At 49.7% G+C, this 11,889-nt stretch overlaps 1 non-coding gene across 1 annotated transcript; it reads left to right on the top strand.

Moving 5' to 3' along the window:
• The first annotated feature begins 216 nt into the window (after positions 1-216).
• On the top strand, positions 217-323 carry LOC141423569 (U6 spliceosomal RNA). Its single transcript, XR_012448414.1, has one exon. It is a non-coding gene; the product is annotated as a U6 spliceosomal RNA (small nuclear RNA).
• Positions 324-11,889: the final 11,566 nt, after the last annotated feature.

The following is an 11,889-nucleotide window of genomic DNA, read 5'->3' as shown; positions in this document are numbered from 1 at the left end:
GATAAAGAAGCCGAAGAAAAGAGAAAGCCATGGTGAACTGTGAGCCCACCAATCCACATGTAGTTAGCTCCAGATGTATAAAGAAAGATGAGCCAGGTACAATGACTCACATCTGTAATCCCTGCTAATCGAGAGACACAGACAGGGAGACTCTCAGTTCAAGGCCAGCTTAGGCAAAAAGTTAGCAAGACTCCATCTTAACTTAAAAAAAACCAAATGCTTGCTTCGGTAGCACATATACTAAAATTGGAATGATACAGAGAAGATTAGCATGGCTCCTGCGCAAGGATGACACACAAATTTGTGAAGTGTTCCCTGTAAAACAAAACAAAACTGGGCACTTCTGTCATCCCAGCTACATGGGAAGCATAAGTAGGAGGATCTTTGTCCAGGTCCACATGGGCAAAAACTTAAGATCCTATGTCAAAAATAACTGAAGCCAAAACACCTGGCAGTGTGATTTGAGTAGTACAGTGCCTGCCTGGCCAGCGCAAAGCCCTGGATTCAAACCCCAGTATGTCAAAAAAAAGAAAGAAAGAAAGGAAGAGGGAGGGAGGAGGGAGGGAGAAAGAGAGGGAAGGAGGGAGGGAGAGAAGAAGGGAGGGAGGGAGAGAGGAAGGGAGGAAGGGAGGAAGGAAGGTGAGATGGTGCTATCGTTTGAATGACCCCTCAAAAACTTGTGTTGAAATTTAATTACTGCTCTGATGGTGTTAAGAGTCAGGATATTTAAGAGGAGATTAGGTCATTTGGAGGATGTACACCCTCATGAATGGATTAAGGTCATTATCACCAAAGTGGGTTAATTATAATCTCTCTCGCCCTTTCTCTCTGTCTCTGCCTCTCTCTGTCTCTCTCTCTCTCTCTCTCACACCCCACATGATGTCTTTCACCATATTATGACTCAGCAGGAAGCCCTCACCTGGATGCAGCATCTTGATCTCAAACTTTTCAGCCTCCAGAACTTCAAGCCTCATAAACTTTTATTATTTTAAATTTCCCAAGTCTGTAGTATTCTGTTATAGAAGCTGAAAATGGACTAAGGCAGATGGAATTTGAAACATAAACACTAAATAAGTATTTTCTTTGAAATGGAAGAGAGATGCAATAAAAAAGAATTTCCCGTCTACAACTAAAGGTGCTAAGTGATCTCACCAAAATGTAGGAGTTGGGGGGTGCAGCAGAAGCATTTAAAATGTCCTCATTGACTGGGGAGGAGAACAGAGAGAAGGGAGCCTTTTGGTAGGAGGACTTAATTGGTACCGGTTGCCATGGAAATTTTTTCATTATGAAAACCACCAAAATAAGAAGGGAAAAAGAGAAAGCCAAGCATTTATTGTCAGTTACATTCTATTCTTTTTATTTTTAATTTTAAAAACCTTTTATTATGGAAACTTTTAAACACAACACAAAAGAAAGAGGAATTCAGTGAGTGTACACCGGGGTCCAATGTGCAGGGGTTCTTTGTTTGTCATTGTTGTTGTTTAAGCAGGGGATACATTGATGGTCACAAAACCCTATAACATTTCAGGGTTTTTTTCTGCAGAAATCAGTAGGGGTCTTCAATGATGAAAAGATTTTAGCTTTGATTCTGATCTCCAACGACTCCAAAAGTGAACCTTCAAAAAATGACTTACAACGATGCTTTTTGCCTGCAAACATTACTCTAGCATCTCCACAACTGACTTTTTTTTTGGTGGTGGTGGTACTGAGCTTTGAACTCAGAGCCTCACACTTGCTAGGTAGGCACTCTATCACTTAAGCCATGCCCCTAAGACTCTTTTTTTGCTTATTAATGGGCAAGATGAGCCAGCGTTTACCTGCAACTGTTAAAGGACATCCGGCTTGGGATGGCATCATTCACTCCTGCCAGTGAGTGCTTGGTGCAAATGACAACAGAATGTTCTGAACTAATTGTTCTTAAGAAAGAAACCACAGCCAACCTTGATGAAGTCATCAAAAAGTAAAAACAGAGTGGGAAATACTTGCAAGCACAGCAGTAACCAAGCCAGGCTGGTAGGCAGGTGGACACCAGGTAAGTAGAGAGAAGACACAGAAATGCCAGCACCAGCCAACTTGTTCCCAAACATTCATATTTTCCTTCATTTTTTCTTTCTCAGTAAAAATGTGTGACTTTTTTTTACCTTGTCACCCACCATCTTAGTCCATTTCTGTTGCTACAACAGGACACCCAAGATTAGGTAAGTTATAAAGGAAAAAGGTTTAGTTTGGTTCACAGGTCTAGAAGTACAGAGCCAGTCCTAGCTCAGCCTCTGATGAGGGTGACAGGTTTCTCCACGCATAGTGGGAAAGCAGATAGGCAAGTACATGAGTGTGGAAGAGAGGAGGGGACAAAGGAGCACCTTATAACCACCCATTCTCTCATGATGAGAACTAATCCATTCCCAAGGGAACTAATCCAGTCTCAAAATAATGACATTATGCAGGTGCAGTTGCTCACACCTGTAATCCTAGCTTCTTAAGAGGCAGAGATTGGGAGGATTGAAGTTCAAGCCAGCCTGGGCAGAAAATTAGTGAGCCCCCATCTCAACCAATAAAAGCTGGATGTGGTGGCATACAACTGCCATCCCAGCTACAAGGAAAATGTAAATAAGAAGATCATGATCTAGGTCAGCCCGGTCATAAATGCAAGACACTACTCAAAAAATGAATAAAGCAAAAGGGCTGGAGGTGTGGCTCAAGTAGTAGAGCACCTACCTAGTAAGGGTGAGGTTCTGAGTTCAAACCCAGTACTGCCAAAGGGAAAACAAAACAAAAAAGCATTAATCCCTCTTGAAGTCCTCATTCCAACACTATTACACGGGCAACCAAATTTCTACGTGAGTTTTTGGCAAGAAAAACCATATCCAGATCATAGCGGTCACTAAAGCGAATAGTAGAATTATATCTGTGATTTACATATCTGTTTCAGATAATTCTTGAAGGCTCTGTAATGTTTCTGCTGATCCTAAGTTTATTTCCTCCTGGGAACCTGGTCAGGGAACACTGGCCCTTGCTCCCAGGTTCTCCCTCACCCCCCATCCCCCCGCCAGATACGATCTTACAGCTCTGGATGGTTCCTGTAAGTGTGTGTTATTTTCCTCACCCTCAAGCTGCAGAGGGCTGTGGACAGCAGGCAATCACTGGAGCCCTGTGGCCTTGCAGTCACTGCAGATGCTGTGGTCTAGTGTTCCCTCAAACTTTCCCTCCTCCTGGGCCCCATCCAAATATCCCTCTGTCCCCAACCAAAATCTCAGGAGAAAGCCTCACCTCCCATTCAGCAATAGAAGCATAGATCATTTCCACTTCCTGCCACCCCCTCAGCCCTCACTGCACCTGCAGGCTCTGCCTCCCAGGTCCACTCCCCTCTTCCCCTCCCACCTCTCCTCCCTTGGGCCTGGGCCTGTCTCTTTCTAGACCTCGCCTCTCTCTCTCTGGCTCCTTTTCCTCTGTCTAGAAACATCTCAGCATCCTCAGCCTTCTCTGATGTGGCTCATTCCTCACCTGCTTTTGATTTCACTCTTTCCTCTTCCACTCCTTCACCCCTGCACCTTCTCCCTGACTTAACCCAGTTCTGCCCAGGCCCCAGGCAGAGGGCACCACTGCGTCCCTCCTGGCTCTAACATCCAAGACCTCATCTGTAGCTTCTCTGAGTCCCTCAGAAACTTCTCCCTTGCTCTGTTGTTTTGGCTCTCTCTCTCTCTCTCTCTCTCTCTCATCTCTCATTTCTCTCTCAAACACACACACACACACACACACACACACACACACACACACACACACAAACATGCCTCTCTGAACACACCTTCACCAACACAACACTTTTTCCTTGGTTTTCACCTTTGACATCCCCAGCTTTTGCCAGTGAGTCAGTTTTTCTCCAATAAGTTGGGGCAGATTTTGAAGCTTCAGCTTGTTTTTGTTACAGAAACTTTTTTGTCTCTTTTTTCCACTGCATTCGAAGCCACAGAGCCCATTCTTCTGAGAAGAGTGACCCTCTCTGTGGTGGAACACAAACATCTTCCCTCTTCCCAGAATGCCAACCTGATGGGCACTGGGGTGCTTAAGTCCTGGCCATCAAGATGGGGAAACTAGTCTCCCTGCTGAAGAAGATTTGGGCTCCAAATATAATGGGTAATCAAGACTTTTTCTGATTAGGGGAAAGGAGAATAATGGGGTTTGGGGGAGGAAAGAGGGAGGATCCCTGGGAAGGAAGCCCTGAGAAAGCCAGCAGAGAGGCCAGGAGCAAGGGGTGGGTCTAGGAACCCAAAGATGAAAGGGTGGTCAGTGAGGGACAGTTGTCTTGGAGGTGCCAGGCCAGTGCAACAGGAGAGGACAACCTCTAGAGGCAGCATCCAGTGGCTTGGTTTGCCCCAGAAATCCCTAACACTCTCTGACCAGGGGCTTCACCAGCTGTCTGGGAGGAGGGTGGTTACCAGGACCACCACTTCTCTGTGGCTTTAATAGGAGCCCTGGAGGCCAGTGGGGTGGGCCTCCTGATCTTGCACTAGAAGACCAGACTGGGAAGGGGCAGGGAACAAATGAGACTCCCAACTATAGACATAGCCTGTTGCCTCTGGACATCCTTCTCCAGGGTATCCACAGACATATCTACTTCAACCTGGCTTTCCTCCAAACTTGTGCTACCCCTCTTACCTTTGCCTCAGCAAAGAGACTGGGAATCTGAAGTTACCCTGAAGCCCTTTGCAAGTCGCCAGGGCTCTCAGAGCTGCTCCTAAGCTCTCTCGATGTCCTCCTCTCCCCTCCATCCTCTCTGATGTGAGGAGATTCTGGCCGCAGCTTGGCTACCAGCACAGCCTCCTGACCCACATGGCTGCCACTTGCCTTGTTTCCTTCCCCACAACCACCCAGGAACTCTTTGGTGGGCAATTGGGTGATGATGAGATGGGGTCCTTCAGGATACAGAGTCAGAGGAAGTAAGAGGAGTGAGGGAAGGGGAGGCTCTGGCTGGAGGTGGGATGGGGCCAATATGGGCAGTGATGAGACACAGTCAGGGAACAAGATGCCTGAATCCCAGCCTAGCCCCCAGGTCAGGGGAGGGACCAGTGAGATAAAGTCCTGTCTACTCTTTTCCAAAGGAACTGGGAAGCCAGCCAATGCTAGTATGGCCAGGAATGTGGAGGACTCAATGTAGAGGCTCCACCTGGAAAAGGCCTTAAAGTCACATGGTAGGTGGCAGGAGCAGGTGGGTGGGACCCAGGAAATGAGGCAGGGCTGTTGGAAGATAGCGGTGAGGGTGGTAAGGCCCCAGCAGAAAGTCCTTTTGAATAGATGCCAAATACATCATTGAGCCCTAAGCATAAGACAGGGGACACAGCCCTTGTGGAGTGAGGATCCCAACTCTGACCTCACCCCTGACCCATATCCAAGCAGATCCCTAAGCCTACAGTTCTCCCTCCAGAATTCCTGCCCTGTCTGCCTTCAGCAAGTCTTGCCCAGATTCCAGTACCAGCCTAGTGTCCCTTTCTCATGTGATCATGGGCAGGAGATGATCCTGTACCCACAACTGCCAGTCTGGAGGAAAACTCAATACAGGGACAACAAGGACCATGCCTGTCTCAAATGGTTTCAAGTAGATTCATGGAGCTGGACACCAAGAGTCTCCATTCACCACCTCCCCAGCCTCTCCTAGTCCTCAGCCTTTACACAGATGCCCCCCACTGCCCCCCACCCCCCGTTTAACCCCTCCCCCTCTGATTAGAGCATGCTCTTCCCAACTCTCATCCACTTCTGCCCCTCCAGTCTCCTGGTGCCTAGAGCACAGAGTCTGAGCCATCCTGACTGTGCTTTCTGTACCAAAGTGGGGGCCCAGCAAATGTCCCTGTGAATTAAGGAATCATGGCAGAGCCAGTCTGTGATAAGGACAGTGTCTGGGTGAAGGCCAGTTTCTGCCTGTCCAAGCATGAGCTTTCTATGGCAAAACTCACCCTCCCCTCCCCCTGGAGGGTGGACCCTCTCTGCCTGTTTTGGCCTCTCTGTGCCTGTCCATCACAGGCCCACTACCTCCATCACCAGCAGGTAATCCAGTGTGGTGTTTTACTACAGCGACCGTGAATAGGAAAGTTAGAGGAGAACAGGCAGAAGTCATTCCCAGAGCCTTGTACCCCTACCTCCATGCCTGGACAGCTTTGCTCCCCTCCAGTCTGTCTCTGTCCCTGGCCTAGACAGGTCCAGACACTGGCCCCTTTGGCAGGGAGCGGCTCTAGCCCCCACTGGAATCAAGCCAGCAGTACCCTGCATGCTTGCCAGTGGCTACCTTCCTGAGAGCTCCCAGCTGGAGGCTCATCCTGGCCCTGACTGTGGTGGATGGGCACAGGGAATTCAGACCACAATCCCTCTCCCTGGACTTGACCACCAGAGCCACCCCTGCCCCAGTCCTGATGTTTTATCTCCCCTCTGCCTGGCATCTTCCAGACTCCTTTCCACGCCCAAGGCCCCAAATCAGCTGCCAAGGTCTATCAGCTCTCTTTATCCTAACAGCCACTAGAATCTATCCCTGGTCCCCTCCCAGGTCCCTGATGGCCTGGGGCTGACAGTTACAATACCATCCCACTGGTCCGTCACTTTCTGTACATGCAGTAGCAGCTCAGGATGTTTTCTATGACAGTTCTGTAATCCCCATTCTCCCGCTGTAAGTCTGGACGCTTCACTTGGGTGTTCAAGGCCCCTCTTGTCTGGCCACTGCCAATCTCTCTTGGGACCTGGGCCACCCAAACATTCTAGGATTTTTCCTCCATCCAGACCATGCCTATTGCCTGGGGTATTTCCCACATGGTACCCTCTAGTGTGAACTGTCTTGTGAAATGCTCTCTGACTCTTTCTCCATCCCAGGTGTCCAGCCACTTTGTCCTCTGTGGGCCTGCGCCACCCTGTGGCCCCTGACCACACCAACTATCATGTTCACTAACCTCTCAGCTTGCAGGTCTGTCTCCTGAATTGGGTCACATTCCCCAGAAGCAGAGACTGAGACAGGGATCCACATTCAGGTGATTTATAAAGGCAGTGGGGGGTGGAGGGGAAGACTCTCAGGAGAAATACATAAGGGAGGGAGAGAAGCAGAAGACAAAGGCACAGAACAATAGACATCAGGAAGAGTTTAGACATGGCATAATCCAGGGGTTGTGCAGCATAAACTGCACTATGAGCCTCTCTAGAGGTGAGCAGGCTATCTTTTGTGTCACTGCATCGGCCAATCATTGGCTGTGGGGTGGGAGGTTCATAACTTCCCAGGGGAGGTGACTGTCATCAGCCAGACACAGTTCATGGCACAAGGGGGAGCTATGGGCAGCAGCAGTCATCACGCCTATGACAGAGGGATAGGTGGGTGCACTAGCCAGGTAAAGAGGGTCTGGACCGGATACCAACAACCCACTGTAGAGTGGGACCTCTGACAGATTTCTGAATGAGTGAGAAGTGTGTGGACTCCTGGCTCACCCAATACCAGAATTCCTCAAACACATTGCTGTGCGTGCTGCTCTCGGAGAAGGTCCTGCCCTCAGACTGTGGGGGCATAGCCAACTGTTTCAGGGACTGGAAAAGGGCCAAGACATCCAACCCCCAGAAAAGGACTCTGTGCTGAGTACTGCACAGCTGAGTGTCTTTATATGCCAGATCATATAGCTGGGAGTTTCAGCCAAAGTTCTCATCATCCCTCATAATACCCATTTTGCAGATGAGAAAACAAAGGCTCTGAGGAGTGGTGGGACTCCAGGAAGGTCATCAACTTGTGAGAGGAAGAGCTGGGATCCAAATCTAGGTCTGATTGACAACCTGCCTGGTTCTTTCCCACAATTTAAGGACAACCTTGGAGTTCAGCTCTTCCTGACACCATAAGAGATTGAGAGTCCAGGGTCGTCTCTCTACCCCAAAACAGGGCTCTGAGAGTCCTCCTAATCTTAGAGTCCAAAAGGGTCACATCTGCATTTACAGTAGTTGGAAAACCCACACATGTATTTTGCATATTATTTGTATAATGGTTGCATCTGGTTTGCATGTGTCCATGTTGAGAGCCCATCAGCACTGCACAATTTTTAAGTTGTTTCTAAGCCACTCTCACTCAATGGAGGTGCATCTGGACTTTACAGAGTCTAGTTTTTGTGATTTCTGGACTCTCCCTGGCCTTCACCTACCAGCTGCACTCCAGGGTCCTGGGCGAAGCCAGCTGGAAGGGGGTCACTGCAAATTCCTGCCTCAGAAATTCATATAGATTTAACAGTCACTTTTTTTTTTGATGGCACATGTGTAATCAAAACGCTGATTGGACTTTGAGCATGCAGGTGTTGATATTAAAAAGAGAACGAGGCTGGACTGAGCCTTGCTGCATAGAACTGCCAAAGGTGGCCCCATGTGCAGGGAGGCCCAGCTGTGCACTCTCAGGAAAAGGAGACTGGAAAGGGGTGGTGGGCAGGGACAAAGGACTGGATGGAGTCAGTAGCCTGTACTTTAATGGAGGCGCCACCACCAATTGGCTTGGGGGAAGAGCAGCTGCGCCTTTCTGAGCAGCAGGGAGGGCTCCTACCAAAAGCTGGCAGATTCCAAGCTTTCTATTTCTGTCCCTTTTAGGAGAGCTACATTCCATAAACTTTGTGTGGCTTCCACTAATCTTATGTGATGAACCCTGGGTAAAGAAGAGACACCTCTGTGTGGTGGAAGGAGCTGGGAGAGAAGAGAGGAACTTCAATTCTGAGAAGAGAGTGAAGGCAGGGAAGGGGTGTCTCAGGCTCATGGGCTATTGAACACCAGGGCCCCATGCTTACTCGCCACCAGGCAAGCATCTTCCTGACATCCATTCTCAAACCTCTTTCTGCTCCAGGAGGCAAAGAGAGGAAAGAGGGAAGCTCTAGTGTCCAGTAGAGGTTCCCACTCATATCCCCCCACTGGGCCCCTGAAGGATTTTAAAAGCAAGAGTTTACTCTTGTGTCCATCCAGGATGCTCTTGTCATCCTGACAGCATCTTCGCTTCTTCCTGAGGAGAGAGGTGGTGTATCTATGGCTAGGGCTGTGAAGGTAGGGAAAGTGGGGTGTGTGTGCGTGCGTGTGTGTGTGTGTGTGTGTGTGTGTGTGTGTGTGTAATGGGGAGTGGTCCAAGTGCATCTGGATGTGGTTGTGCATCTGTGCATCTCATGGGAGCAGAAACCTTGCGCCTGTGTGTGGTGTCAGCCTGGAGTCCCTCCAGGTGGAGAAACTCCGATCCGAGTCAGGGAGAACATGACTGTCTGCCTCTCTCCCCTGCCTCTGGCTTCCCTAGGTTTCCTGTCTGGCAGATGCAAAGTGGCCTCATCGTCTACAGGGAGACCCCAGACTCTGGCTGCATCCAGCTAAAACCCTGAGCATCTCCCTGTGCTGACCTCCTCTGCCTCCACAAGGATGGGGCCCAAGCCCTGGCTCCCCAAACTGTTCTAATTAAAGAAAGAGCCTGGTTTTTATGTCAGCCACCTGGAAAGGGGAAGAGGGGTCCAGCTGTTCTTCCAGCCCTGTTACATGGACATTTTCAAGTTCAAATAGGGTCCGGCCTCCTTCCTATGAGTTGTGGGCCCCACATCTGGGGCTGGGGAAGGGAGTGAAAGGAAGGGGTGGGACCCCCTTGGAAAAAGATCACAGCTCCTGGGGTGAGGGAGTTTTGTTCCGGAGCCAGCTGGGCAGTGCTGCCAAGCAGAACCCGGCCTTGGGTGAGGAACTAAGCTCTGCTTATTTCCCCCTCAGATGTCTCTCACTTTCTGAAAAGCAGAAAGTCAGTGGTTGTAAGATCAAGTCACATGGGTGCTATGTCTTTGCCCCTAGCAAAATGGCTCATAACATCTCTGTTAAAGTTAGACAATATAATACAGCATTTGGGGTTTTAGGAGGAGGGCACAAAGCTGTCTTGAGCATCATTCAGTTGCTCAAATGGTGGATCATTGGAAGCAGACAGGGAAGCCATAGTGCATCACCAAATGGCTATGTACCATATTTTTCCCTGAGTACCACAGCCCCTTGTCTCTGGCTCAGTCGCTCAGCCAGCCCTCAGTTCCTCATAACTTCTGCAAAGCATGCCATAGTGTGTCTTCTCACCACCCCTAAAAGCCCCCATAGTGGATTGGATAGAGCTCTCCTCCCCTTAAAATTCACGTCCACCAGAACCCCAGAATGTGACCTTATTTGGAAATAGATCTTTGCAGACATACTTAAGATAAGGTTGTGTTGGGCCCTAAATTCAATGACTGTTATCCTAATAAGACAGGCCACACAGACAAACAGAAAAAGACCATGTGAGTGCCAGATACAGTGGCTCACACCTGTAATTCCAGATACATAGGAAGCAGAGATTGAAGCCAACCTGGGGAAAAAGTTAGCAAGACTCCATCTCAACAAATAAGCCAGGCACCAGCCAGTATGCAGTTGTGATTCCAACTACATGGGAGGATGAGGTCTGAGACTGGCCTCAGGCAAAAACAAGAGACCCTGTCTAAAACAACTTAAAGCCAAAAGGATGGCCCAAGTGGCAGAATGTTTACTTAGCAAGCCAAGACCCTGTGTTCAAAACCTCAGTAATGCTACATGGTGTGTGTGTGTGTGTGTGTGTGTGTGTGTGTGTGAAGATACAGAGAGAAACAGAGATGGGAGTGTTGCTGCTGCAACCCAGACGGCCAAGACTGCCAAGAGCCAAGAAAGGATTCTTCCTGAGAGCCTTCAGAGGGAGAACGGCCTGCTAATACCTTGATTCTGGACTTTTAGTCTGATTCCCTGAAGCTCAGGAGAAAGGACAATCCGTCTGGTTGGGTCAGGTGTCTTCCAATGGCTGGGAGAGGGCAGAGCCATGGATATGAGTTCAGACCTGCCCTTTCCAATATTCTAGATACCATCACCTTGCCCAAAACGTGTATATTCACACCTGAAAGTCAGTTTAGAACGAGGTCTTTCCAGGCAGGCCCTGCAGTCCAGTGCCTTCTACACAGCTGTCAGACACTTGGGTGAAGATACAAACAGCTGCAGTCACCTGTGTGGATGAGACAAAGCCAGAAAGAAGTGCTACTCTGTTGGATGACAGAATCAGGATTCCAAAGGCTCCTTGCAGGTTAGGAAGTTAACAAGATGATGTCGATTACTATAAAAGCCAACTCCTTGTTTCCAAGAGTCAATTTCACCACGGAAACATGGAGGAAGCCTGACTTAAGTACAACTTCCTATGAGAAAGACCTAAAGGTTTTCTTTGACAGGAGGCTAATAACAAACCAGAGCTGTGGTTCAAATGATTCAGAAGTTTCTTTGAGCAACACACACACACACACACACACACGCGCGCGCGCGCGCGCGCGCACACGCACAAGCAACAAGCCAGAGGGACAGCCTGGCCACTAAACTGGGTTACTGAGATTGATGGGAAGAGGAGTCTGTGGAGTTATCAGGTCTCCGGGTACCACCAGACAACGACGAGCGAGCCTGCAGGAACAGTCTGGCTGGGGAGGGAGTGCTGGTACGCCCCAAAACACAATTATCTCGGCTCCAGATCCCTGAACCGCGGTACCCAGACACACTTAGACTTTTAAGACCACGATATCCTGCGAGTGGGCGGCTCCTGGAGAGCCAGCGGCCAGGCCAGCCTCAGGGCTCTGTTTCTCTGCTTCTGGCCTGTACCCACCGGCGACCGTAGTGGCAGGGTAAGTGCGGGGGGCGTCTCTGGGCACCGCGGCCTGCGCTCCGCCAACCCGCGCCTGTTCCCTTCTTAACCTCTTGCTTGCAGGAGGCGGCTCGGGCTTCAGCTCGGAGCCGGGGCGGGGGGCTGGCAGCAGAGGAGGGGGCTGGCAGAGGAGAGTGGCGCGGCCCCAAGTTTATGCTAATCTGCACAGAGCCCGCCTCCCGCCTCCCCTCTGCGGCCCCAGCCGCGAGCAGCGC

The sequence above is a fragment of the Castor canadensis genome, chromosome 5 (assembly GCF_047511655.1).
Source record: "Castor canadensis chromosome 5, mCasCan1.hap1v2, whole genome shotgun sequence".
NCBI classification, from domain to species: Eukaryota; Metazoa; Chordata; class Mammalia; order Rodentia; family Castoridae; genus Castor; species Castor canadensis.
The sequence above is the reverse complement of the archived record's forward strand: the minus strand, read 5'-3'. Positions and strand labels throughout refer to the sequence as shown.